Source organism: Dicentrarchus labrax, unplaced genomic scaffold (assembly GCF_905237075.1).
Source record: "Dicentrarchus labrax unplaced genomic scaffold, dlabrax2021, whole genome shotgun sequence".
Taxonomy (NCBI): Eukaryota; Metazoa; Chordata; class Actinopteri; family Moronidae; genus Dicentrarchus; species Dicentrarchus labrax.
Genome location: NW_026136705.1, coordinates 23,720,168 through 23,748,116, shown reverse-complemented (window position 1 = coordinate 23,748,116; position 27,949 = coordinate 23,720,168). Strand labels below are relative to the sequence as shown.

The window sequence follows — 27,949 nt, the reverse complement described above, 5'->3', positions numbered from 1 at the left end:
GGAGGGCAGGAAAGGCACAGCCACAGCAGGATGCCCTTCACTATGGCAGACTCAGGGAGAAGTGAGAGAATAGAGAGGTAGGTGAAGGGGGGAAAAAAACAGATTATGGTGAAAAAAAATCTCCCTGTCCGTCTTTCTATTTAATAAAAAAAGAAAATGAGGAAATGGCATGTGACGGAGGGATGTCCTTGGTTGTTGCGTGCTCAAATGTTCGGCTCACCTGTCATCCCTTGACTCATTTACTTTCACTCTAAATAGCCACTTCAGCAGCTAATACATTACCCTGGGGTGAGTCTGGCTGCTGCTGAGTGCAATATTGTGTTTGTGTTTGCTTTTTAAAAGGCTGGTGCTACATTAAAAATAACAGCCACTCCTTTTCCAGTGCATAATTGCTGTCCAAGGAGGGGAAAGGTAAAAAGAGAGAGTAAGAGAACGAGAGAGAGGGAACAATGAAGGACTAGAGGCTATCAAAAAGTGATACAGATATTGAGAGAATAGAGGGAAGGAGTAGGCCAAACTCACTCTCTAAACTCCCACTGGGTGCTTATGTTAGCGGGAACTCCATTAGCAACGATTAAAAAGCCATCGCACTAACAGCCTGTGAGCCTAAATAATCACAGGGTCTTGTTTCATTGATGCCTCCCTCCCATTTTCTGACGAGTCAGGAGTGTTGTTGCTTTCACCTTGCAGCCCCTAAAGGACCCTGTAATGGCCATTATGTGTGTGGAGGACTTAGGAGTAAACCTGGTCAGGGAGTCAAGCCGTGCACTGGCTCTCACTGAGACTCACTGAACCCCATGAGAGATACCTAAAGCCCCCACATTTTGCACCAGTCTTCTTCACTACTCTTCCTCATTGGCCTCTTCAACATCATTTGCCCCCACTGTGTGCTTGTGAAGCTTGCAGTGTGTAAGTGATATAAAACAACCTTGCACCCTACTAGCAGTACCTTCTGTATCTATCCCTAGAGCCAAAACACAGAGGCAGACTGAAGCTGAAAATATCTGCACAGGATTTTTTCTTTCCTTCTGCCTCAATGAAAATCATAATAAAGTTGAAAAATAAAAATGGAATGAAGACAGCCTAGGTGCTGTTTGAGTAGAGACCAGTTCTTTGCCTGTATCCACCCTACGGCCAGGCTTTTTACTGGTTGTTCGTGACCTTGTACAACCTCACACTGAACTTTCTCAAACTCTTACTTCCATCGACACACATGTTGTTCAGTTAACCCACTGCCATACTTAGATACCTGCAATGCCACTGAGAGATTAATTATTTCTGTGAGAGAAAACTTAAAAGGATAAAAGTAATACCAAAACTTATATAATAAATAATGAGATTCCAGGAGCGAGATCTCCGCCAGATTTCAGAGCTCTTATCGTACAATACAACAATACAATATTACATTTTTGGATTTCTATTAACTAGGCTTATCTCATTTGGCTGATAAACTAGGTGGCCATCTTTTTCTAGCCCACTGGCATCCTTTGAGTGAAAAATGTTGTTTGAATGCCAAAATGATGCTATCTTGTTCAGCAGACATGTTTGTATTTTGTTTTCTATGAGCATATAATTCCAGTCAGTCTCCTTGAATCATTAATCAATGGTATTTTGGAACTTTGATGTCTTTTATTGGTTTAACCCCTAAAATCTCAATTTTAAAGGGCATGGCTGAAAATAAATATATTAACAAAGCCCATGACAAGACAAAACGCTGTAAATCTTTAAAAAAAAAAAATCAGGTCACAAACATACTTTAATGCTCAGTATTTTTCAAAAACTGGTGGAAAATCTAGTTTTTAGCAAACATCACTCAAACAGGAGTAAATAGTGCATTTGGGACATTAAGATTCAGAATCAGAATAAGAATCAGAAATGCTTTATTGATCCCCGGGGGGAAATTTGTTATTCCCCTGACAGGGTATACTGTACATAGAGTTAAGTAACGCAATTCTATTTTGCTTTACGAAGTAGGCCGATGTGTTGATTCCCTACCCTAACGTTATTCTGTTCTACTCTGACAATTTTCAATATCGTAGCCACCCCCCAACTGAGCCGATGAGATGATGTCGACGTCCAGGCAGCATGAGTGTATTGCAGCAAGAGCGAGAAAAACCTAATGGACAGGCAAGAACTTAGGAGACCAGAGTTATACATATTTCATGCTCCCCTAAGCACGGCCCAATCTGAATATCTCTGATATGCTATTTATGCTCATCGCAGCAGCAGGGATACGGAGAGAGACACAGTGACAGAAACAGCAAGAGAGAGGGAGATGTGTGTGTGTGTGTGTGTGTGTGTGTGTGTGTGTGTGTGTGTGAAATGCAAGTGTGGAAAAGACAGAAGAGAGTACGATGCATCTATTAGGTTAGCGTAATAGACACAACCAGAACACCATGTTTCATAATTTAACAGGGATTTAATTAGAACTGAAATACCATCATCATAAACCAAAATTAACCTCCAGTTATAGCTCTATGCAGATAGTCTAGATACACAAATACACTGTAAGCACTTTGATCTGAATTTGAACAGGTAAATATTTCCCCAGTGACAATATATTAATATTTAATGATGCTGCTTATTTCTTCACATTTTTGAGCAGCAGTTATCATTGGTGAAAGTACTATCTAACAGTATGTAGTACTGTTACCTTAAAAGCCAGTGGGGTTTTTTACATTGTTTATTGTCTGATTTATGTTAATGATTAATGTATGTGTCTGTCTTATGTTGTCTCTATAACTTTATTAACCGTTAACAGGGGGTTGCTATAAAATACCATGCTCAGCCATCCTACTTTGTACAAATAAAGGTTATATAAATAATATTTCTGATTTGTATAAAGACTTATTTGTGTGTTGAGAGGATAACTACAGCAATCACACCTGATCCAAAACGTAAATGATTTGTGAACATGCATGTAAACCTGCAAACAAACTACTGGGAGACCCCCCTGTCTAAATGCATCTTCCAGAGTGTGTACTGGTGGGGTGTGGATAACAATTAGCTTGGCAATTATGCATCTCAGTTGCAGGCTGTTAACAGCTTCTGAAGCCATGCATGTTGCACATACAGCATTGTTGAAAATGCCAAATTCAGAAGGGTGAAACTGACCCAAGAACTGAGGTAAACAACACCCCGCCAACAGCAAATTCATCCTCCTTAGGGGAAATCACCAATGGCATTGTTTTCTACTAGCAAGGTACAGTAGAAATCAAAGCAAGACAGAAAGTATTTGAATGAAAACATCATAAATCAAATAAAATGGATCCAAAATGTACATAATAAATACATATTACAAAAGCAAATTGACACTACCAAATTAGTGAACAAAAGGTTTACCTGATTGGTGTGGGAGTGAGTGAAGCATCCCAAGTACTCTACATACTTTAAAATCTTGTGCTGTGTTAGATTTTATATTTGCATGCTCTTCTCACAATGACTACATAATACCCATAATTGGAACTGGCCTCACATAAAGTATACTTGCTCATAGTTTTACAGAACAGTGATTAAAGATATTTCACATTGCCTGAGCAAACAGAGGCAACTTCAAATACTCTTTAGTCAGCAAAAGGCTCAGTTGCTTGAGTAAACCCTTTCTAATCTGTGGAAAGCTGCTTCAAAGTGGACATGCATGTAATTTAGCCATTATCTAGGATGGTAAACCAGACTGCATGTTCTGGTGTGTGCTGGAAACCTGGTTTGCTCGTTTTACTCATCTTCCGTGTGTCGGCTGCAAGCACATCAGACTATTAGATGTCCCCTTTTTTAGTTCAATATTGATCTTGGATGCCAATGCAGAGTCTTGCTGTAATTGAGTCTTATCTTGATGGTTGTAAGTTTAATGAGGTTGGCTGTGGCCGTAGATCCCTATGGGCTGGCAAAAGGGATGGATGAAAGGGACGCAGTGGGGAGGGAAAGAAGGATCGAGGGGTGGAACATAAGCTTTCCTGAAAGAAGCAGGTCCAAGGCCTAACAAATGACTGTGACTGACTCACACGTAGGAAAGATGGTGGAAAATCATCCGCCAGTGTTATAACAACTCAGCCAGTGTGTCAGATCTCTGCTGTCATCTGTATTGGGTTGTTGTCAAACAAGTGAGAACCCTAGATAGGCATGTTTTATGAACAGGGAAAGGACTCCTGGGCCATCATATGCCATGTATAAAAAGTGCAAAAAGCAACAATACTGAGGGACAATGTATATGTGAACCTCTATTTGCATTATGAAAGATAGCACACATCTTGTAGCAGCATCTGATACTACAAGATTGGAAATTGGCTTTCAGACTTTGGATGTTTGCCTTGCAAGTGATATGAAATGATTCAATATGTCATTACATTGGATGCCTGGCTTTCATATTCACAATAAATATTCCTTGTAAAGATTGGTTTCTCTTGGCTTACTGCTTTCCATAAAATCATGAAGGCTATGCCCTTATGTTCCATTTTAACTGAATATACCTATGTGGTGAGTGTAGTGATATGTGCTGCATTGTGCGCTGCCTATTCCACATCCTGCACAATCCAGTTAGTTCTGCATGGACAGAATAGTTGACAATATACCATGCCACAAAATATGAGAGTTACTGTGCACATTGATGTCTCTACACAACCAGTGAAAATCATGTACATTTATTATACTTGGCCAAGAGAGACATTCTCATTTTAAACACACTCCATCTACACATTTTCTAAAAAGCAGACTAAACACCAAGCGGCTCATTGGTTCACGCTAAACAACAAGGCTGGCAAGAAGGTCAATATCTGTTTTCATTTAGATTATTCGTAAAATCAATTGCTCATGAGGTGAATGGATTTAATGAGTTGAGATAACGAGTGCAATCTATTTCTCCTTGATCCTTCACAAATCGACCAGAGAAATTGTAAATGCCCAATGAAACTGAAAACATTTGATCTCTATATGCATTTCTGTATCTATATTATGTAAATGCAGCAGCTAAGTACGTCGTAAACAGGGAAATGTCATGAAGGATCCCCTGCTCATTGCCACTAATCAAACGCTGGAATAACAAGATTGAACAGAAAAAGGAAGTCTGTGTCCCCTCCAAACTGACAGGCTATTGGTCATCCTGTCAACCCGTCTACCTGTCTTTTGACCCATCCACCTCAATGTCCTCCAATCACCCCCCACCCAGCCAAACAGAGGACATCTAGCCAGCACATGTAATGAGGAGAAGGAGGAGGCAGCGATGCATTAAAATGCTCAAAATGTCTAATTTATCTGATAGTCGGCCATCTCCTCTGTGCTTCCTGTGGACAGCCACCAAGGGGCTCAGTGTCATTTAGAGGTGAGAGCCGCATGAGCCAACCACAGAAAATATTATTTTTATTCAATGAATGTGATATGATTGACAGCCTCGAATTGCTTCGCCCGCGACCTTGGAGGACTGGTGCTCAGACTTAAGTTAGCATTTTGTGTGGGTGTGAAAAGCTGTGGCCCTGCAGTCAAGTCTCATACTGATGCAGCTCCTTGTTTGTCACTGCTTTATATTTTGAGACTGAAGACAGTATTCACATGCACTAAGCATAAAAAATATCAGGAGCAGTGGCATTTATGATGTACAATGATCAGATGTGACAGTTTCCAGCATATAGACTAGAACAGCATATACTGTGAATGAGACATTTATAAACCATTACATTCTATTTATAGTGCCCCTGAAGTTTGTGTTGTAATAAATTAGTTAAATTCTGGTTTGTTTCCAACCTTCTTGAGGATAAAACAAGGAGGAACTTTTAATCCCCCTTTAATTGCAGTTTATGTTAATGACTTGGCACATGCATCAATTTCAGTGTAAAGGCAGAGGCAATGTTATATGCTGATGATGTTGTTCTCCTGTCTAGGATCATAACAACTATATTTTATAAATGTATCTCAATCACGTTTTCAATTCATTGACTAATCATTTTTTAGTTGAAAAATTGTGAAAAAAAAGTGGCGTCTGTCATCAAACCCAAAGATGTTGAGTTTACTGTAATGTAAGAAGCACAGTTTAGCATTTTAGCTTGATTTTAGATTGATCAATTATCAAAAGAGTTCATTAAATTCGATCAACTAAGCAAATAAATCGCTATTCGTTTCAGTTCTGGCCCTGTACAGGATGAAAATGACATACAACTTTCATTTATAAATGTAAACCAAAATAATACATTTTCTGAAACTTTTTATAAGTTATAAAAGTATTTGGATGACAGCATATCATTTTTGGGTGAGATACACCACTCTCTCAGAGTCTGCAAGAAGGGGACTTTGGGAGTTATTGGCAACTAAGTCATTGTAAGTTATTGAATTTCTCACACATACTGAGCCCCCTCAGGCCAGGGTTTGCCCCGTTCTCAATTTTGCAGCCAAGGTTTGGGGTCATCGGAGTTACCCCAATAGCGAAGGCATCCATAACTGAGCCATCTGATATTTATGGATAGTGCATAAATATTCACAAATTTTAGCTATAACATGAGATATGGTTAAAAAAACACCACCATATGCATAAAATGTTTAAACATTGAGACCACAATGTTTATTTTATGCAACCAGAACAGTGAGATCTGCATTTGTATTTTTCAAGGTACCTATAATATCCAGCATCACAGCCCTTACACTCTTATGTAGCAGTTGGGGGTTTAAACACAAAATCACAAATCAAAATATATTTTTGGATATTTCCTTACACACCTAAAAGTAAAAGTCTGATGGACACTCTATACTGGGATGAAGTGACGCGGTTAGATGCTCATAAAGTTTGTTGAATTATTACTTTTTCCAAAAATTATGTTGTTTTTTTTAATCTGTCATACCAAAAGATGGGTCTGTGCTCAGATTACAGCAAGTAGCTGAAACTGAAGCATAATTTGGAAGGATGAAAATGTAATTTGCCTGAATTAGTCAACAGAGTCATTGTGGCAATAGCGACAGACAGGCATTCTAGATGTCCACAGACAATTTTCTGTGTTTATGGAGTTCCCTCTATTTCTCTGAGTCACTGCCTTCTCCACATCTCACCTGCAGAGCTGTTTTTTCCCCCCCTCTTTCTCCCTCTCTCCTTATCTCCTCACATACAGACAAAACACACACACACACATATACACACTAAGGAACATATGCTTGTGGCGCTATGAAAACATCTATCCTCAGGAGAGTATGTCCCATTGGCCTCAGCCAAGTGTGGGTGTGCTGATGAGGTGAAAGTAATCTAAATGGTGTTCTGAGCGGCAGAGGTGGCACACGACATACACATACACACTAATGGTAAATCGTATCATCACACCCCCATTGTGGCATATAGGTCTTTCCAGAGGACGCCATTGCTGCAAAGGGGGTGAAAATATCGAAAATGAGTTGAACCTCCACTGAGATGGGGGGTCACTGCCTTTCTTTGCAATTTTCTGTCCCTTTCTCTCAGGGGTCAGTAATTGAGCGTCGGAAATTGGAGAAATTGCCACAAGTCGAAAGAAAGTCACAAAACAGCTTTATTTTCCTGGTTTTATATGAACAGGGAAAAAGCCAACTGGGAACAGATGAGAGGGCCAGAAGGTGGTTTTATGCATTTCCATGTTTGCACAAAACACGAAACAAGTGTGTGCGCACGTATGTTGTGTATGTGTGCAGGCTGGCAGTCATTCAGTGGCAGTAATTTCCCTTGTCATATATTGTTGTGTTAGTAAAGATGCTCTTGCTGGTCCCTGAGCTGCTTTCCAAATGTAGAGCAAAGCATCTCCTGACACACTACTGCAGCTTGGCGGCTAAGTGCAACTTGTTTTCATCTTCAAGGACAAGGTGACCCCTTGCCATTGACACTAAAAAAACGGGAAAAATTGAGAGCATCTGATCTTCTGGGGATATTAAACAAGACAAATAGGCATCCTCCCATCAGCATAGCAACAAAGGAAAGTGTTTGATGCAGTGTGAGAATAAGGGAAAACTTGCGCTTGTTGGCAATGACACGAAGGACAATTTGGTCAAGGTTGTATGGTGGTAACTCACACAAAGCCTTGAAAGAAGCAGCCAAATAAAAATTCGAAGCTTCACAGTTTTTGCGTCGGGTGTGAGTCTTTATGGGTGATTAATTGTGCCGTAATCAGAGCTTTTAAGGGACTATACAAAATGACAATGCAAGATAATGGCTTATTAGAAAAGATGCTAAACATTTAGATATACATCATCTACAGAATGAATCACTCGTCTTCATTATGATTTTAAGATTATCCTCCTCACTCCCAAGAGGAAGCAGTAATGACAAAATGCTGCACTACACCAGCAGAGAAAGAAAACACTCTGATCACAGTATCAAACAATTTATCATCCCAAAATTGAAAGATCAAAGTTTGAAAGTAGATTGATAATGTATTTTGAATCTTGGCAAAAAGATGTATTTTGAGATTCACCATTTTCACTTATCCCTTTTTAGAGGAACAATTTAATTTTGCTTTATCCCTCCCTGGGCTTGCTGATATATTCATAGAAAACAATAAGTGTTCTTCCACATGCATACCATCTGAATCTTGGCAATTTCTTTCCTCTGGCTTTGCAGTATCTACAGAAATGTAATCTGTGTGTCTGTATTAAAATTCATGAGGACAGATAAGAAGGGACTTTCATTAGTGTGGGATTCTGAAGCTGGTAGTTTGGAGGAAAAGTAAAAATCAAAATACTTCCAGCAGCACTTTCTAGGGATCCCATCTGAGGTCTGAAAAGTGAGGTCAGGAATGTTTTGGGTCCTTGTGACTTTCCCTGGTTTTACTAGTGGTTTTCGAAAAACTAAAAGTGAACCCGCTGTTGACAACATCTGACTTTCTTTAACATGCTGCACTATATGGAACACAAAGCACACAAATGGGACATTAATGCAATTCAGTTTTAACAATGTAATCTAGAAATACACTGGGTTTGTGCACCCCATAATCAGTGCATTTGACAGCATATTTGTATTTTTACATGAGCCATTTGGTCCTGTATTACACTTCGCCATCTGGTTTTTTGCCACAGCTCATAAGAATAATCAGTAGGCTTGCCACAGTAGTCGGTGATACTGGGGTTCGGGCATACACAGATAACATTACTTGCCCACTGCCCCCATTGTAGCTTTGCTTTTATCAAAAGAGTCAGACAAAAGACACTACAATTATATAGTGAAGGTGTCTGCTCCATACAGTAGCAGCAGCAGACTTGGTGCACAGAATAGCAAGAGTGACTTTCAGTTATCACATGACAAGAGTAAGGAGAGTTGAGCGACAAGCCTGGGACAAAAATTTGGTTTAATAAAGAACCTGATCAACTTTTTGATCAAGGTAACTTGATAAGTTTTTGCATAGCCATTTGAGATACAACATAATGTCAGGTGGATAGGTGGGGCAAAAAAACAGCTTAGGGCCTCAAAACTGTGTTGGGCCAGCCGTTATTTTGATATGTAAACGTAGAAAAAACAATGTTCAGCATTTCCCGCAGCTGACTGAGTGCGCATTATGATGGAGAGAACTTGTGATGGAAATTTTCATACCAGAAATTGCCCCACATGTGAAAAATAAAGCTATTAGAGTAGGGGCAGCAGGCTGCTTGTTCAACAGCTCATTTTGAAGTGTTTTCTACAGTATTATTATTTACACCAATTTTGCTTATGTTTCCATCAACTCTATCAACATCACACACAAATATCCATGGTGGAAATGTGCTAAGTGTTGCCACATGTTCATAACGTAGCAGCTGCAGCTTCACCAATATTTATATTCTCTAGTAAAGAACATAATTGGGTATATCAATATCCATTTAGCCAACCTATACTGTATATCAATATTAGTTGGCTCAGATGTATTGGCAGGAAGCCAGTTTTAACTATATAAAGATGTGCGGTGCTTCCTTCTACTCTGACCTCTTAGTGCATTGTCCAGAAATAGAAATTTGGGCACTTTTCGTTACTTCCATAAAAAAAAAAAAAAAAACTAATAAAAAAGGTACAGGTGCCCACACACTTTGTCAACAGTTTCCACTTCTGGCACTGACACACCTACTGCTAATTAATAGTGAGGACATGAGTGCCATGGTCCTCTTTGTTTTAAGCGTATGTCATGCTGTCACCAGAAATTTGTTTTGTGGCGGGGACTAGACTGTGACGGCAGGCTTCCTGACAAGGCTTCAGGCACTTGGTTTCTAAGCACCAGCTGGTCACTTATTAGGTCTGGCATGCATTGGAAGTGCTATTGATGCACAGCTAATGGAGAAAAACAGTCTCAAATCCTGAGCCTATTTTCACAGTCCATAGTCAGAGTCAGAGCTGGCAGAGAGGTACAACTACAGGTCCTATTATTATCAGTTACACCTTAAAATGCATGTAGAATTACACATTCAGAGTATCTAATTAGAGTAAAAATGTAATCAGCCGATTAACAGATTTTTAAAGAGCATCTCATTATACCTCACCAGGTTTGAGGGGCCTTTCTCATAAAGTCCATGCAGGCAGTGGAGGCAAAATCTGAAACAGCAATATCCTTGGAAATTTTGAACTTCACATCCAGAAAGTGAGTCAAGGTTCCAATATACCCTTATGAATAAGACTCAATGTATCTTATCAGAAGTGATGATAAAACATATATGATTGAATACCGATTAGGAATCCTAACCAGCATTAAGAGCCTTAGCTGCAATTTACCGGTCACTCATCATTGAACCGCCCCTCATATGTGGTCACAAGCTTTTGGCAGTGATTGAAAGAATGATTTCACAGACAAGTGGCCAAGATGATATTCCTCCGCAGGGTGGCTGGTCTCACACTACGTGATAGATTGAGTGAGCTCAGCTATTTGGGAGGACCTTGATATCAAGCTGCTGCTCTTTTATACTGAGAGGAAGCCAACAGGAGCAACACTAAAGATGCCCCCTGGTTTAATCCCTCTGGAGGTGTTCTGGGGGAAGACCACTTGGAAGGAGAACCAAGGGAAGATGCAACTCCCTGATGGAGTGGGAGTGTTTGGGAATCTCTTGGGAGCACCTAGAATAAGTTAAGAAAAAAAATTACATATATTTGGTATGCTCTGCTTGCACTATCCATGACCACAGTAAGCCACTCAGAAATGGATGGATGCTTCCACTTGTTAGCAATGAGGACTAGAGATTTCAGTATAAATACTGTATGTATTAGGCATGCATGATATGAGGAGAAGCTGCAATGTGCGGTAAGAATACTGCGATGAACATATGACTTGTGATAGATAAACAAATATTGACGAGTGCATATCTATACAGTTCCTATGTAAGCCTAGTTGGCTTTAAATTCAGAACTGGATAAGAATTGAATATTTTTGTTGTTTCTAGAGCAGCCACTGTAATACTGTACAGCAAAATCACTATAAAAACTCAATAATATCTCACTGTAAACTAATCTTACAATGAAAAAAAATCATATCACTGACATCAAAATATTTTATTTTATTTTTACAATTCGCTATTAGCCGAGCTACAGTTTTTGATTTGAAGTTTAGATGTTTATGCCTGTGTATTGATAAATTGTTGGCTTTTTACCAACAACAGTTTTATTGCACTTCTTGTAGCGAGCGTAGTTGTCGTCAACTTTAGTCATTTTCAAGTTAACTTCACTTTGTTCATTTAACGTGTGTGTGTGTGTGTGTGTGTGTGTGTGTGTGTGTGTGTATGTGGAGGAGATCGGCCTCTACAGAGAGACCACTGTAATAAATACTCCTGTCTTTAGCTCCAGGGCCTGTTTAATACCAGATTTCTGTACTCAGTCCTACATAAAATGTTCATATTGCGAAGACCATGAAAATACAATTAGCGATATACTAGCGGATATCACCATCCACTAACTCATTTTACATTAACATTTTGATGATTTAGCTTGCTTTATCAATGAATGACATTTTAGCTTTTGTAAAGATCAAATCAGTGGCCTCACTTTTCACTAGCCTAGTCTGCTACCTAATTTCAGGCCTGGTTCATGAACTAATCTTCACACTTCACCTCTGTCAGCTTGACCTCTACCTCTTTGGCACACACAGTAACAAAGATCGGTGACCTCGAAGCACACCCCACTGAGATGAAGTACGAGCACGACAATAGAGTGGAGGTCTCAGGTGCGTCTTGCCACAGAGATGAATAGCAGGGCAGAAAACTGGGATGTGAGTGAGGGACGATATACTATATGTGAGATAAAAGAGCGTGAGTGAGTCTATGTGCGTAAGAAAGAAAGACAGAGGTGGTGACAGACAAAGACAGAAGAAAATCATTCTTGACAATCAAAAAGACAAGAGTCACATACACTATGTGAACCGAGGTCTCAGCAGGTGGTCCATAAAGCCAAAGTCAAGACAGCTTTTCAGTTACTCTCCTCTCACTTATATGCCCTCCTTTCTCTCCTCTCAGTATGTCCCCATCAGCTTTTCTTTCCTTGCAGTTTTAATCCATTTGGCAACTGAATTTTTACACAAACCTTTGACAAAAATGCTAATTAGATAAATCTGCCTTTTTGTCAGTAAAAAAGGCTGTGCAACTGAGTGCCTTTTAAGTCCTTAGATTATTATCATTCTTTATCGTCAGCTGCTGCTGGGACATAAAAGAAAATTTTAAAAATCACCATTAGACGAATCATTGCCAAGCCTAGGTCGTTGTTAATTGAAGAAATGCACTGCCAATGCTATTTATTTCTTTGCATATTTCCTTTTGTCTTTCCACCATCAATTCTTTTCATTTTTCCCCTTCAATCTGTTACTCTCTTTAGAGTCTCTGTTTCCTGAATGTCTGCCTTCTCCATCCTCTCTTTATGCCTCTATCCTTGTTGTAATGCTTAAAAGTTCACATCTGCATTCCTCATGCTTTGTCATTGACTTGCCACTCTGTTTTTTTCGCTGCATTATCTCTTTCTCAATGCCTTTCTCTTGTCATTTATCCTGTCCCTCCCTCTCTCCTCCCACACCCATGTGTGATAGCAGCAGTCTGCCAGTTGAACAGCTGTGCTCACCTTCCAGGCCGAAAACGAAGTGATAGTTTTGGCACCTTTGAGGTGCAGGAAAAGAAAGGGACATTCAATCTTCTAGTTGTCTTTTTTTATGTTTGTTCAAGCTCACTTGTTACACAGGGGATGTAAAAATGCAATGCTATTCTGAGTGTGTTTACTCTATTTTTGATTAAAATTCATCCAGTCTCTGTACATCCATCACAGTCCAGTTTGGATCAGCCACCAAACAGGACAGGACCAGACTAAAACGGACAGTCAGGACTGCAGAAAAAATCATTGGTGCCAACCTGTCCTCCATCCAGATTTTACACTTCTCCAGAGCCTGAAAAATGGGCATCAAATCCTGGACACAAGTTGTTCTAACTTCTCCCCTCTGGTATGCACTATACAGCACTGTATGCCAAAACAACCAGATACAGGAAAACTTTCTAAAATATAGTTTATATACATATAATCTACCACTGTCGAATCTGGTAACCTGTATATTGTATATACATGCATATAGTCTACATAATCACTTACTTATATCTAGTATATAAAGTAATTACTAACTTACCCTTTCAATTTATTACTTTGTACTATTGATAGTTGTTTACAATCTACACTTGACCTGTATAACGACACTATATGTTGTTTACTGTTGTGTTCACATCCATTTTCAAATGTCTTAATTTGTCTGACCAACAACCCAAAACATAACATTTTAACTCAAGGTGACAGACTTTTCCTTTTGGGTGAACTGTTCCTTTAGCAGGGATAAAAAATAAATTCTTTCCAACTTTTGTCAAAAAGTCATTTTCACAGCCCTGCTGTGAACTAAGTCTTTAAAGTTCAGCAGGGCCTCCCCCCTCTGTCTCTGTCTCACAGACTGCTGTTTGATCTGGGTCTGGGCCCCCCTACTTTTGCAGTGACAGGTTTATTTCAATAATGCAGGTGGCACAGGGTGTGTAGGCATTGCAGGGGGTGAACTGTGGGACTGTGGCAATGGTGTGTGTGTGTGTGTGTGTGTGTGTGTGTGTGACGGATGTGTCACAGCATTTATAACTTCAGTTTCTGGGAAAACAGAGAGGGACCTCTTTTGTTTACTAAAGGCAACCACCGCCAAGCTAGGGTCAATAAAACTGCGGTTTCTGTTCAGCCATCACTTATATGTGTTGACTTATTACCTTTAAACAGCTCCTCCTTTCCTGCATCCTTCACCTCCTGAAAGGGGTCTTGCCCCCTTTTCCGTCTCCTCCTTTCCTTTTCGTAAACCTTCTATATCCTCTCGCCAACTTTCTCCTAATTGGCAGAACTAAGGTGCTGCGACCCCGAGCAGCGAAGTCTGACCTTACCACCTACAAACAACAAGTGCACTCAAACAAAAACACACGCACCACAGAGTCATTGATCACAGCAACCAACTGACAGAACCTCCAAGAATGTGGTGGTGTGGATATTCCTATGAAGCAACATTTCTTCAAGGTACAAATAAATGTGCTCACAACACAAACATGCACACACACAAATTCTAAAAGGGCCTTCTTCCTCTAAGTCAGAATTACTGGCAGTCTCTTCTGTCTGGCACAACTCATAACCTGCCAGTTAAGATCTGATTAGGGAAAGTCTGTGAAAGTTGAAACCCCGCTGTGTGTTTTCTCTGTTCAATGTTCAAGGAAGTGCTGGCAATCAAATAATGCCGGGAGATATTTATAAACTAGTTATACTGATATGTCTGGAAAGACATAATTCATTTGAATTATTCAAAGCATTTTGATTAACTTCCTCATGATAATGAACACTGGATCACAAAACAGCTCCTGTGCTGTGAGACATCCAAGACTATACTGCTAGCAAGAGCCAAGTACGAGAGAGGTAAAGAAGATTGTACACACACAGAAATGGGACAGGTGTTGATAGCCTGGTCATCAGCTCCTAGAACTGTCATCGCCAATGTTTCTGCACTTTTCTGTGTTTAGTTTTGATGGGTGGATTTTTCACAACATTAAAATACAAGGCAACCTTTATACTTTTATATGATTGTAACATATGCACATTTATGTCACAGCTGAGACTGGTGACAAACTGGAGCCAGTTGTCATAGTAACACAACACACTTTCTCAGAGTGTCAAAAATAACATCATATTTAAAGTGACATTAGAATTATTGATTTTAAATCAGCTACAATTAATTCTGCTGCACAAGTGGTGACTGAGACCAAAAGGAGAGCGCACATTACACCTGTTTTTAAGGAGCTGAAATATTGGTTGTTTTTGTTTAAACAGAAACAAAAAACTCATCTATTCAGTCTGTCTTTTATGTAGTGTTTTAATATGTATACTCATTTTATTTATCATCATTTTTATTCTATTTTGGTTCATCAACATTTTACTGTTGAGCATTATTTATTTAATTCTATTCTATTTCATATTTACATTGTACTGTTTTATTATTTTGGGTAATTTTATAATAAGGGACCGAGCCAGTGACAACTGGAAGGTCCCTATTGTTTTTGCTATGTTTATTATTATTATTACGTTTAAGAACTGTCACTGCATTTTTGACCCCCTGAACGTAAACTTTGCGTGAGTTTTATTTGGCAAATTTGTCGGGCCTAGTGCAATATCGGATATTCTATGCGTCACATTCAGGTCAGCCACTAGGAAGGCCACTAGGTGGCGCTACTTTTAGGCAAATTTTGATAGGCTAATAACTCCCGCATCGTTTGTCTCACATTCAAAGACCTTATATCCACGCATTTGGTGAATGGAGCTGAATCTCCCTATATAGGCCACGCCCACTTCCACCTAGATTTTTTTTCCCGCTAGAGCATGAAATGTCCAAAAACTACGTTTTCATGTTCCATCCATGCACTTTTGTCCGATTCGCACGAAACTTTGCACGTAGCATCTGGTGGCAGGGTAAATCACTCTGCGGAGACCGTAATAGTTATGAATATGAAATTCACAGGGTACGTGTAGACTGGGGCCTGTAGCTCACATACCAAAAATCGTGTTTGTCGTGTTTGTAGCGCCCACTACAGGATTTAAAAAAGCAGCCCTGGCGCTTGCTGAATGAAATTTGTGCTATATGTTACTGTATGAGTGTTAGGGTTGGGTATCGGTTGGGTGTTATCTATGGGCTGACTTTTTGTGTCAGTAGAAACTGAATCTGAATTGCTCAACTTGAGTAATTGCATTAAAAAACTGAATCTGAATAGCATAATTTGAATTTGAATTCATTGGTTTGAAACTGAATTTGAGCCTCACTAAAAATTCAACTTTTTATGTGCTTTCAAATTCACCTCTCTAAATTCAAATTCAGATTTCTAAATTCAAATTCAGCTCTCTAAATTCAAATGTCGTAATCTCAACTCAATTTCAAACCACTAGATTACACTTCTAAGGTCACAGACGGGTCAAGGTGTTCAGTAAGAGCAATGGAGTGCAGATGCACAGAGCTCCTTTTTGGCTAAGCAGCACGTTTGTTTTGAACATTTCCTGGACCTGTAGACATTGGCTAGAGAAAAACATGCTTAAAGGAGTCATATTATTCCCCTTTTCAGGTTCATAATTGTATTTTTTTATTTTTCTCCATTTTTTTTTATGGAAAAACTCTAAAAACTTTTTTTTTTTTTTTTTTTTTTTTTTTTTTTTTTTTAAAAAAAAAAAAAATTTAAAAATTTTTTTTTTTTTTTTTAAAATTTTTTTTTTTTTTTTAATTTTTTTTTTTTTATTTTATTATAATATAAAATAATTTTTTTTTTTTTTTATATTTTATTTTTAATTTATTGGTTTCGTGTGTGAACCACTTTGTGTTGGACTAAGTTTTTATTTCATTTTATTTACTTACTTTAAGCTCACAACCTTAATAACGGTCCACCTACCCAGTACAACAGTGGACTGGCTGAAAAAAATTTTTATATTTTTAAAAAATAAATATATTTATCTCTAAAAAAATTATTTAAAATACAAAAAAAAAACATAATTCTTAAAAAAACTTCCATTTTCCTCCCTCTCTCCAAAGACTGTTCCTAAACTTCAGGAAAGAGGGATTGTACCATAAACAAAATTTTTACATTAAAAAAAACTGTCTGTGGAGAGACGGCAGAGGAACAAACTGGAAGTGTTTTTAAGAATTGATGCTGTTTTAATCATTGTTCGTGTTACTCTAGCACATGCTAACCGTTGTTAGCTGCAGGAGCCTCAGTGATGCTAATGTAGTTATTGTTTGTTAAATGTTTGTTAAATGTTTGCAAGATGAACATGAAACTTATAAGGTGAGGTTCATTTAAGGTGTTTAAGGTTCAAATTCTAGCTGCACTGCAATTTGGATGTTTAATGTAAATAACTACATTTATTAATGTGTTGTTTAATAGAAATGATTATCAATAGATGTTTTAGCTACAAATGCTGTTGTGATGCAGAAAGGAAACCCTTTTATGATATTTAACTTGCAGTTGAAGAACCAACAAAAAAACATGCATATTATAATATTATATGTTAACATGATAGATAAAAGCCAAAGCACTATGATCAAGAGCGAACAGCATGCAAGAGCTTTTATTAATATTAACTATTTTATTTATATTAGATAATTCATAAATCACATATTATGACATGCACATTAACTATTATGAGAAAGAATTAATAAAACATACACATTACTGCATGCACATTATAGAATTATACAAGGTAATTTATAGAACAGATAGTCATGACAACATGTATAATAGACTTAGACAAGGCAATTCACATTATATACACATAATATGATAACACAAGATATTTAATTGAACAATGGAAGTACATGAATATTAAAAACTAAGAAAACACTATGCATAAATAAGCATTATTATGTACACATTATTATATTTATTTAAGATATTTCATAAAACTCATTTTACAGTTATTCCAGTTGTACCTGTTCATGATTCAAACTCCTAGATGTAAATGAACATAGAATCCCTTCATGGTCACTGAAATAAGTCAGCAAGACAACAGACTGTACATCATAATGTGTAGTTTTCACATACATATGATCAATAAATGTGTCTTTGTAGCTTGTTTGACAATTTGGTTAAACCCTTTATCAGTCATGAATTTGCAGACAGTTGATTTCAAAATGTTGTCAACGAAATCTCCCATGACTGCAATTGTGGTACTTAGGTGATTTATCCCATCAAGTAGTTTGTCAAGGTTGTCTTTGAACAACGTTATGGTATAAGATGGTGGTAAATAACTGTGATTAATATATTGTATGTAGTGCAGTGGTAAACTAAACATTCTAAATTTACATTTGGTACCTGGATAATATTGTATGCCAAATTATCTACACTATACATGCCAACTCCACCATGTTGTTGGTCTTGAATGTTTTTGTAAAATGGGTTGCTGCTATTGTAGGACAAACTCCTTGGATGATTGTGAAAAGCATAACCATCCATTTTTACAGTCTCCAATGAGGAAACTGCAGGCAGCCATGTTTCAGTAATAGCAATACAGTTAAGCTGCAGATGTTTTGTACACAAAGCCAAATATGTTACATGTTGAGTCAAATTTTGCACATTCATCAAAAACACATTAAAAGGTGATGTAGGGAAATAACAACCTGTAGTATTTGTGACCAAGAAGGGAGGCATGGTTGCAATTGCATCCTGAATGTTGTCTTTCCGGTATATGGCTTTCTCGTCAAAATCCTGAATAACTAAACCCGACAAACCTCTAACTCGACTTAAAGCCACATATGCTTGAACCAGCTGTAAAGATTTTCTTTAGCGAAACTGCAGCTTTATCTACAGTCAGTCCTTGGACTTTATGGACCGTACAAGCCCAGGCAAGCTTTAGCGGAAATTGCCGGCGCAACCCACCATGTTTAGTCACCCTTTCCTCTTCTGGTTCAATGCCAGTGGAACCCATTTCAACAGCGGAGGCAAATGCAGAGCAATTCCTCCTTTTTGTTGCAACTTCATGATCATCAAACTTAACATAAATCATCTTTAAGAACTTATCATTATTATCAGGATAAACTATATGTGTGATTATGCCGCACACACCATTCACTAAACCATCATCGACATCCAGATTTTTTAACAGCATTACATGAGCATCTATTCCCAAAAGCAGGGTCTCATCCAGACACATATTGTATGTTTTGGTATGATGTCCTTCCTTCAACTCAAGCTTGCCTGTTCTCTTACTATGTACAAAATCTTTTGCATCGATCTTAACATATCCAGGACAACTCGTGATTAACTGTGTAATATTATGCTCATTTACTTGTCCGTTGGTAGGAAAAATGTGTAAAGCTGAGCGGACTTCACCAGTTTCACAATGCTTTAATAATTGTATATCTGAATCCACCTGTAACAAAAACGCGCAAAGGAGCTATTTTTTCGCCATTAACCTTACTTAAACACCACTGTCTAATCTGGTAAAAGATAGAGCACTGTGTGTCATTAAGAGATCTAATTAAGGCCAAGCCATTACTTCTGCAAAGGACATTCTGTCTTTTCTCTAAATGAGAAACTTCTCTTTTACTGACTGCTAAATCAGGAATACCTTCTACAGGCTCATCTGAATGTTGCTCACTCTCCCTACACTCTTCCAAACACTGTAGACTCCAGTTCTTGCTCTGGGCAGAGCTCACTCCAGGCATCTTCTAGAACTGCATCAGTGTCAATGGAAGTCTGGATATTATCCAACTCTTCAGCATCAATTTCAAATCTGCTGCAATTTGAATTGACAATTGACTTAACTGAATGCAGCAGTTCATCATTTAATCTCACATACCCATTACTATAGAAGAGTTCAAACATTTCGAAACCTGCTGGTTTCAGGTGCATATCTGTACGATACGGTAAAAACAACTGCATAATACCCTGATAAAACAATTCTGGATTCTTGGTTTCTGAAAAGCGCGCATAACGAACAACTGCAGGTTCGGAACGTGTTCTTTTCAAAATTAAGCCACAATTGTTTTCTAGTTCTATCCCGTTAACAGTCATCTCAGATTTGCTCAAAACACGGTACTCGGAGGCAAATGTTCCCATACACATATCCAATCCAACTTTATTTGTTAAGCACTTTAAAAACAACCAAAGTTGACCAAAGTGCTGTACAGGAGAATAAATAGGACATCATAAATGTAAACAGTGATGGTGATGATGAAGACCACTGTGAGGAATATAGACAGTGATGGCGACAACACTGGAAAGTTCCCATGGCAGACAACACGGACGAAGTCCGACGGCGACGAGCTCGATGTCCGGGGCTGCAGACGCTCTTCCACACAGACGTGCCCGGCGTTACACCACCTGTTGTTTATGAGCACAGACAGTCCCCCTCCTTTCTTCATGCCGGTCGCGGTGGTGTCCCTGTCTGCTCGAACCGTCTGGAAGCGGGGAATGTTGACGATGGAGTCCGGTATCTGCTCGATGATTGCAGGGATGTAGAGTTTAAATCTCCTCTTCTTCATCCTCCGTTTAACCCCCGCTCTGCAGCCTCACCGTCTCCTCAGCTCCTCCGGTATGGAGGGTCTCTCTCCAGTCAGGATGCTAGGGGGCCTCAGGGCGATCATCTGGTCGCGGGTGAAAACAATGCGACTCCCCGTCGCCATGGAGACCAGCGTAAACAGAAAATAAAAAGTGCTCAAAAACGCCAAAAAAGTATTTAGGCGACATGAACAAAGTAGTAAGAAAGTAAGAAAAGAGTTCAAAATAGCAAAAACACACTAAAACTACAGCAATGAAAGGAGCTGCCATGACAGGCTGCCATTGTCGCCGGCGCCATTCCATGGAATCATCATTAAAGGTACTGTCTCTTGGCCTATTCTTATATCTGTCAACAGAACTAGTCATCCACATATCGTCTGTGGTAAGGTCATGTGTTGATGCCTTTTGTTTTAACACAGATAAAGGCAAACTCATTTTAACAGCATTATCCCCAACTGGAACAAATACAACTTTCCTAGAACACTCCCTCAGATACATGCCAGTCAACCTGTAGACAGCCTCTTGTGCACACACATCTCTATTATGTAAATACACACTTCCTAAATTTTTAAGTGTGTCTTTAGCGCTGCCATTTCCCTCTCTAGCTGCCTCCCTCTGTGCATTCCCTAATAATAATCCTATCTCACGCTCTGCTTTAGAAATGTAGGAAATAATGTACACTACACAAGCATATGCGTCAACAACATATTGGATATCAATATTCACATTCCAACATTTTAAAAGTGGTTTACTAAATTGATTAATCCAAACTTCATTAGCTTGCCTTCTTAAAAGAACATGAGTCTTCTTAGCACAAATATTGTACGCCTTCTCAAACATCCTTTGATTTATCTGTAAATATGTAAACAATTGTTCTACACTATCAAAACTGGCATCGTCATCTGAAAGGGCCTTTTTAATTATTGTTGTAATTTTCACTGCCATTTCTTTGTCTTGTGATTTTTTCTGTTTCTTAGTTTTGCATGCACAATCTGCCAATTTTTTTCCATCTTTCTGACATGTGCATGTTTTATCCTCCTCCTCATCTTCAATAGGCGGGCGAGATATAAAAGTTCTCGCAGACGGAGGCTTAAGATAATTAAAACGACAAACAGTTCTATTTTTTTGCATGTTTTAGAATGCTGTTTGGAATGCTTTTGCACAGATGAAACTATGTCCAATAGTCTCATCTTGTGCAGGTAATTCACATGTTACATAATTATCAATAAATTGAATTACTTCTTCAGTGTTTTTATCAATTATTGGCGCATTTTCAATCCAAAACAGGCAGTGAACATGTGGTGAACCACGCTGCTGGAATTCAACCCTATAGAAATAATCTTTTATTTTACCAATAGGATTAGATGGAGACATTAAAACCTCTCAAAAAACAATGCCAGCGAAAATGGAACATCCTCGCTACAGTAACAGGATTACGGCGCAAAAGTTCACATCTATCTGCCCACTCCAGCTCTTCAGCAGTCTCTGTCCTGCCTTCCTGTTTCAAAATGCTATTCAAAAGATTTTTCCACCGCATATCAGCAGAAGAAAAAAAACAAAACCATGTCGGGATCCCCAGCTGACTAACACAAGCTAACAAATCACGCTGCATGCCCTGCCAAAAAGATGGGGTACCTCTAATAGGTTTAATAAAGCGATACCCATCATCAAACTCCAACAACTGCTTTAATTGTTCCTCATCATCAATACATTTGTGGTTATTTTTTCAAATTGCCCTTCTTTTCCCTTTCGTAATGCTATTGATACATTTGACACAACCTGTTGAACCTCAGACGTACTGAGCAAAGAAGATATAATCAACATTTTGTGCAAATCTACCATCAGCATGTAAAATACGGTTATTAAAATAACGGCACAAAGTCAAGCGTTGAGGTCTGCTGTCAGGGTACGTTGCAGATCCAGTTGGAAACAACACTGGGAAACATTTTGCTTCATTGGAATGATCAGACAACAACTTGAATGGAGTGTTGCCTTCTGCTGGAGCTAAATTTAATATGTTACCAAAATATTGATCAAGAGCTTCTTGACCAAGTGTCCTGTCATGCAGAAGCTCATCTTCCTCAGCAGCAGCATTACTGTCATCATTACCAATACCATCTACTGCTGTACTATCCAGTTCTGCCACACTGTCTTGTTACCTACAAAACTCATTTAACCACGCTTCATTAAAATCTACATCCTTATAATGTACGTTAGTCCGTTTCAAATACTGCATAGCCTGCTTGATGTGCATACTATCAACATACTGGTACTCATAATGCCCTTTGTATGTGAGCTTGTGCTTCAGTTTTACAGGTAGCAAAGATCCTTCCATGTTTGAACGCAGCAGCAAATTGCTTGTCTGCACAATATTAGCAGGGACGCAGGTGACGGGCCCATGGACGCCATTTTGGCCACCTTTTGGCAACGCTAGCATCTTCATGAACGGAATATGCAGTGCAATTAAATGTTGCTCTAAATTATTCAAGCATGCTAATTCTGGGGGAATGGAACATGTCGCCAAATTATTTATAGCACATTCAGGTGGCATTTTACCTCTACTCATTTTTTAGTGACAGCTGAAACAAATCCACAACTTACCCCTAGTCGTATCTAACCACTGACAGGGTATTACACAATCTGTACTACATTTATGCAAATATTCTTCACTAATACATTTACCTGCAACTAAACCTATTTCTTTCCTTGTGCTATAATCCTTTATGCTACAAGGTGAAACTTGATTTCTAAACAACTTTCTAAAAACACACACACAACAGACAAAATCTGGGCCATCACTTACTTTAGCCAAAACGTGCTGCATAACTACATCAAACTCTGTTAATGTGTCTTTTATATGTTGCCTCTTCAATTTGATATGTGAAATAAGACACTGCCTATTGCTGACGATTTCCATGGTATTTCTTTCTACTCATGGATTTCACATTCCGCCTGTGAGACTTATTTTTACGGTATTTATTTTTACTCGTTTCCATTACTCTGTCCCTGTGAGATTTATTTTTACGATATTTATTTTTACGATATTTATTTTTACTCATTTCCTTTACTCTGCCCCTGTGAGATTTATTTTTTACGATATTTATTTTTACTCGTTTCCATTACTCTGTCCATGTGAGATTTTTTTTACAATATTTTTACGATATTTATTTTTACTCATTTCCTTTACTCTGTCCCTGTGAGACTTATTGTTATGATATTTAGTTTTACTTATTTACTTTTTATTTACTTTTTTGCCCGGATAATTCATTTTAATCTTTTCTAGAATTTTTTGCCTGTTTTCCTGATATATTTTTTTTTTAACTTCTTTTTATTTACCAAATGCTTAGACAGGGTCAACTTACCTAGGGATTGGTCTTTTACAGATGATGTGGATGCAACTGAAGTCAAATTGTCTGCACAAACACTAAGTTTCCTAAAATTGTACCTACCCACTTTGCAATACCCATGGCAACACTGCATGTTTGGCTGCTGAACACAAACAACAGTCTCATAATGGTTACCATTACACTTTTCTAAATAAATTCCCTGATTTGACAACGGTCTGTACTTACAACTATATTCAAGCCAGCGACCGTCACAGTAAGTGAATATACTTACACCAAAAATGTCAGCTGCTGCTTGAATCTCTACTTCAGTAGCCCAACTACCGACATTGGCCATTTTTGACATTGTGAGATATTGCTGCATTGAAGAATACTCAGATCTAAACATACCACCATTGGCTTTCAAATGCTTTACAACAGCAAGTCAAATTTTTCTGTGATGCTCCTGTGTACCACACACAGCCTGACCAACTGCTCTAAAGAAACAGTTACCATCCTCAACTATTTTCTCCTTCAGACAAGGAGCACCCAACAGACCAACTTCTGTACAAAGTAAATCTACTTTCTCTGAGTTAACATTTAACTGTTTGCACAGAGATTCTACAACTTCCCCACAAAGCGGTTTAAACTGGAGGGCTTTACTCAAAACATCACCTACAAAAACAACATCTGAATTAGCTGCAGCATAATCACTGTTTTTTAACGGAGACACACTCCTCGAAATGTTACACTTTATACTTGTGCAGCCAAATGTTTGCTGAACGGGTAAATCACAAGCCAACGGACTTTCCCTGCTTTCTACTGCTAGTTTTGAACTGGATGTCAAATTACTGGGTGGAACTGAACTTCTGTGGATTACACAAACACCAGCAATCTCAAACCGTTTGGGACGTTTACATGAAGTAGCAAATTTGCAGATGTGAGCAAAGACATCATCCAGACAAGTAAAATACACAACAACCTCTTCCCTTGCTCATCTACCATCCCATCCACACTGCGTGCATGTGAATCAACTACAGCAAGAGATGCCAAACCAGATGGATCACAAGTACCACAATCAACTACCACAAAGTATTGATTGTGCTCAATAATAGCACTCACAGCACCGTGGAGGTTCAAGAGACACATTCCATCAGTCAACAAAGGTTCCTGTAATTTTTCAAATAACACAGACTCGTCCAAGTCAAAACCTCTGTAGACTGATGGACCAATAGCTACATTCCACTTCTTGCCAAAAACACTGTGCTGTTTAATGAACTCACATAGTTCATTTTCAAAGCCAGTATTCCTATTTGATTGAGCTACAAAAATAGCCAGTGTCTCGCCTTCTGAACAAATGTTATCAACATCTCTGCCTCACCATGTACACACAGGAGCAATAACATGTTTAAGCGCAGCAACAACACTGCACGCAATAGATACATCAGTTGTTGACGGCGCAACCATGACATTAGTACCACAAACATCAGCAGTTGTCGGCGCAACTCTGACAGCAGTACCAGAAACAAAAGGCACTTGCTGTTTCTCTGCACACATGCAAGAGTGAGGGTTAGCATCACACTTACTTTTGACGAATGTTGCTGGGCGCTGAATAGGAAAGCCTGACCTGGTGACCTCCTCCTCCAAAACCTCTTCCACAGCAGTGGTAGATGATGGCTCTGAGGACATGGTCACAGCACTTGGAGTTGCATCCACCTAAAAAAAAAGAAAATACATTATCAAAATTGTCAATTTGCATTTGAGAGAACCTGCAAGTTATAACAACAATTTAATATGTGTATTACACAATTTGTTTTGGCCAAAGGCACACATTCACATAGAATTGAACTGATTAAGAATAAAGTGTACTGACCTCTTCCTTTGCAACCACTTCCACAACATTGGCAGGTGTCAGCCTGGGAGACACCTCCTCAAAACCGGGGGTTGGCTTGACCTGTTTACGCAAAACAAAACCATGTATTTACTTATTGTTTTCAATAATTGCCAATGTACTAAACAAGTAAAGAAACTCTTGCATTAGTGGTGCCTACTATTTATACTGTGCAATTCAATGATTACATTAATGAAATAAAAACAAACCTGGCACATTGCAAGTCTCCTCTTGCAGACAACACGTTTCAGTCTTTGCTCCACACTTGGTGTCTGGTGTAAGAAAATCAAACACACTTTTAGAACAGATATAGGAGTGTTTTAAGGGAAAGAATACGGTTTAAAAAAACTCAATCAACTCATCACTAATTTTCAGCTTACCATTGCGTCTTGTGGAACAGCTGGGCAGTCAGGGCTCGGAAGATGTGCTGGAACCACAGCATCCATTGCAGCCAACATGGAAATGCTGAACATGACAGGATTCAGTGTTATGAAACACTCCTTCAGCACAATTGGACATCCATCCACCTGTGAAATAAACATAGAAACAGAATGTTTCCTTTTTGATGGATTAGAGAGCTGTTCCTCAGATTGGATCCTCTGCAATGACAAATAACAATTATTTTATTGAAATAAATGCATGGTGAACATTTTTGAATTAACTATTTAGCAAATATCAGTGGGAATAACACAAGTACAGTATGCAAATATTACCTTCTTGCCCTTCATCATTTCCATCCAGACATACGGGTCAGAGGGGGGAGACGAAGGGGGAGAATCAAAGACCTCTTCCTTCACAATCAACCTTGGGGGGGCCCTTGGAACTGGGGGTGGTGTTCTGGGAGCATCATTCGCCTTCGGTGCTGGCACCTCCAGTTGCTTGTAGGCAGCATCCCACAGCAACTTGGCAAGAATGCCTACGCCCTCCTCATCGCTCAAGTGAACCTGAAATGTTAGAATAATTCATTCAGTAAACATAACATTGACTTTCAATAAATATCTATTATTAATTCAACTACAAATAACTGAAATGAAAAGATCTCATTTGCACGCAGTATATGCTACTTACACTATCTCTGACCCACAGATCCAGTTGACTGAAGGGGAAATGTTCAAACGTGGAGTAGTACGCAATACCTAAGAAATAAACAAATATATATGAATCATTAATATACTTACATATATTAACTTCAGCAAAATAAGAAAGCATAAATCTATTTGTAATACATTGTAATGTTCAGTCAAATACTATCTGAGAAAATATAACTCATGTTGAAACAATGAAACATATAACTTAAACATCTACTTGAAACATACCCATTTTGTGCGCCACAGAATGAAACTCCTGGCTCATGTGCTCCTGCAGTTTTGGTGCAACAGTCAGACGTGGAACAAAGTCAACCACAAACACCTAAAACACAACAGCAGTTTTTAAATACAAATCTAGTTTTGTTCAAAATGACCATCCATTTAAATACATATACGTTATACTACAACACCTCATTTCAGCATTTTAATTACTGAACAAAACTTATAATGTTACACAGAATAAACAAAATAACTTACATTTTCACAACGATTACGTGCACTGATCAAAAGCTCCTGGAACTCTTCTTTGGCCACATCATGGGTACTGCTGGGCGTCAGGTTGTTGCCGGGAGCCAAGATGCACACTGCATCGGGTGTCCTCGGCAGTGGCGCATGGATCAACTCGGTCCTCAGATGACACGCACTCGCCCCTGGGGTCGACATGATGCCAAAGGAAAGGTTTCCCTTTGAAATCCCGACAGTTCCATCTGCAAAGGGACGCAGATGTGAATCCCCAAAGAGAAGGACGAACTGGAAAAATAGAAAAACCTATTTAGAAATCACGTTTTTACTCAGAATAAACAAATTCTTAAACAATAAATTACCTTCTTATCAGCAGAATGAGCAGGAACAACCAGCTTGTGTCTCTTTCCAGACACAGAAACTGGATACTGTTTCACACGACGGCGTGTCCCTGTACCATGGCCTATTAACAGAAAGAAAAATATTACTCATCTAGATTACACAAATATTGACCTAATTTACAATTGCAAAAACTTTACTGTGCACATAGAACTTGATGAAAAATAGGGGGGGAACAACAGGCTACTTACGTGGAACAAACTCAGGACATGGTGGCAGCAGCTCCACATCCCATGGTCGTTGGCCTGCTGTCTCCTCTTAGCAGCCTGAGAAATACGGTAGGATTTGCCACGTGGCATCTAAAAACATATAAACATAATTGGTTAATG

At 38.7% G+C, this 27,949-nt stretch overlaps 1 pseudogene; it reads right to left on the bottom strand.

Annotated features, from left to right (window-relative positions):
- Window positions 1-10,850: 10,850 nt before the first annotated feature.
- LOC127364574 (uncharacterized) lies at window positions 10,851-27,919 on the bottom strand (annotated as a pseudogene).
- Between the last annotated feature and the right edge of the window lie 30 nt (window positions 27,920-27,949).